We start from the raw sequence: 2,946 nt of genomic DNA on the forward strand, positions 1-2,946 counted from the left end.
TGGACACAGCTTGTTCTTTCTGGCAGCAAGGAAAACGCGGCAGAACGTAGTTAATGGTGTAACCTCAGCTGATGTCAGACACACAGTGTCTGTGGCAGGGGGTCTTGTTTGTAATATCTGGAAATGCATAAAACATCCTCGTAGCTGTTGGATGGATGATGTTATTAAGTTACAAAACAAAACAGAAGTGTAACATCTTTAAATGATATATCCATTACAACAATAAACCATATGCAGTGATTAATCTCTGTAAAACATTAAAATTGACAGATGGCTTCTCTAGACTGAAAAATAGTGAATTCTCAGTCTGTGTTTCTTCCATTATCGCCTGTAGAGTTCTTGGATAAATCACAATCAGGAAGTCATCACCAAGCTATTACCCTACAGAAGGCAGAAGAAGTCTATTCAGCCAAGTTCCAACATGCTAAGTGAAAGGGTGAGTGAGATTACGGGACCAGTTAACTAAACAGACAAGCTCAGGTTATGGTGATTCTCATCTTTTTCATTTTAACAAAAACAGCCACTTTATTACCCCTACAGTGCAAGAAAAATAAAGCCTTCAAGGGAAGCATGTTAAATCAGTTAAACATGACCTTTGTCCAGGACCTCCCCGCCCATCTCACAAAACCACAAAAGATTTCTGAGTAATCGTATTACCCCCTGCAGAGATGACCACTCAGTCATTTACTCTCCTTATGCCTGCTGAAAATACAAAGACAGCTTGAGAAAAACTTCGTGTATTCAAATTTCTCACACAGAAATGGTTGAGAGGGAAACAAAGGTTTTTCCACCATCCATTTTTTCCCCCACACAAAATCTAAAATGACTTGAAAGACACTGTTGATCTTCTGAGAAAAACAAGACTCATTTAATCTGCTTCATAGGCCTCAAATTGGACTTCCAGGAACTGCTGCAAAGGACAAGTCTTTTATTGTGTGAATATATCATTTTAACATGATCAAAGGAAACCAGTCACATTGCCTGTAAAGTGGTTGATTTCAGCAAAAATGGCTATGATGTTTCCACCTTTATGTACTGGACTCATTGCATACCAAGAAAGCGTCTTACATCAACATGACAAGAACTTCAAGTTTTTAAGTGCTAGGTGTATTTAATATTCTGCACAAGGACAATGAATGATGAAATATTTACCAACTTTAAATGAGACAAAACAATATTTAAAGCTCAACAAAAAAAGACAACATCCCTCTGTCACTTGGCATCGCTACACTTCCCCTTCAGTCTGTTTGATTTGTCAAAGCTGCTGTTGGTCGCTAAGGTTACACGGCTACCTTTGGATTGCATTTCATCCTTTTCCACACAACAGTCGTGGCATCTGTAACCCACGGAAATACAGTTTTAAGAATTATGCAAGAAAATAGCAGTAATGCTAAGCATGCTTTCAAGCTTTCAGTGTACAAGACATAGATATATTCAGTCTTTCTAAGGCAAGTGTATGTACAGAAACAACTCCCAGCTCGCTCCCAGGCAACGAGGTCAGGTCTTCAAACACTAAGCTTGTAGCGTCTGGCATTCTGTGGTCTGCTAATTCAGTCCCCCCAATTTTCTGATCATGTACGTGTGTTAAGACAAACAAAATGGCATCACATTATGCATCTATTTAAGATCTTTCATCTTTACACAGCTCGTAATTTTATCATGCACCATGGCTTCCATATTACTTTACAATTATTTTGTACAAGATACAAAGGTAACTCCATGTAAAGATGACTGCAAATTACTTCCAGTCTTATTAAAACAATACTCACATCTTACATCCTGAGAATCGGGGGAGGGAGGGGAAAAAAAAAAAAAAAAAAAAAGTACATGAACTCAACAGGTGAAATTGATCAGGTGCACTGAGGAGCATACAGGACTTGACTGTATTCAAAACAAGGAAAGGACTTGACAGACAGAAGCATCATAAAATCAGAAGAGGAAATGCTACTTTCCCCTGCTACTGGCTAAAAAAAGGAAAAGATGACATCACTACAATTTTGGTATTTTTTTCCTTTAAGATGCAGATTCATTGCCCGTAAACAGTTAAAACTATGTATTAAACTCTACAGAAAGTGAGACTTTTTTTTTTTTTTTTTTTTTTTTAAATACATACTGGATAGTATGTACCAACCCGCTTCTGTCCTCTACAACATCAAAAATTCACCACTGATCAGTTGCAGGAAAAGCAACTTGTCGAATCCAGTGCAAACAAGTTGCCATTTTCTGCAGTGCAACACCCAACTCCTGCTTCTAAGAGATATAATAAAAAAATGACAACATTCAACAGGTGTCTCTGCCCCTTTGTCAGTGTCATTACCAGACCTTAAACACTCTTTAACAAAAACGCACTGAAAAATAGATGCAATTTTAAATATAGTAAATATGTTTTTTCTTTTCTTTTTCTTTTTTTTTTTTTTTTTTAATCTAATCCATATTACTGACGTCACAATACTCAAGCAAATCTCACAGGAAAATAAACAAATCCAATTTTGTATTTAATCTTATCTTCATATATTTTTGTTGTTAAATCAAGGTGCTGTCAGTTGTGTTGAGGAATGGTCTTTTTTTGGGGAGGGGGGGGGGGGGGGGGGGGGGGGGTTGCAGACATAGAAAGAGCCAGTGTCCTTCCATGTCAAGTCCAGGAGCTCATCTAGTCCTTTTACATCTAGCATACACTAAAACTTGACACCGTTTCAGATGTTCCTCAGTAGTTTTTACTCCGTTCACTGAAGTTGCTATGGTAACTTGTGCAGGTCTTATTTCTGATCAGTGAAAATGAGGGAATAGAAGAGGAAAGTTCTTCTGACTTCCCTTGACTGAAAGCAGAAAGAACACAGATCTAATTTCATGCCCTGCCACATTTCTTGCCCTAATCTACTCTTCCTCCCATGCTTCATCTCGCCTCGCCCCCCCTCGTGCCTCCATGTCCATCCCAGTCTGTTGCCC

This window comes from Echeneis naucrates, chromosome 1 (genome assembly GCF_900963305.1).
Source record: "Echeneis naucrates chromosome 1, fEcheNa1.1, whole genome shotgun sequence".
Taxonomy (NCBI): Eukaryota; Metazoa; Chordata; class Actinopteri; order Carangiformes; family Echeneidae; genus Echeneis; species Echeneis naucrates.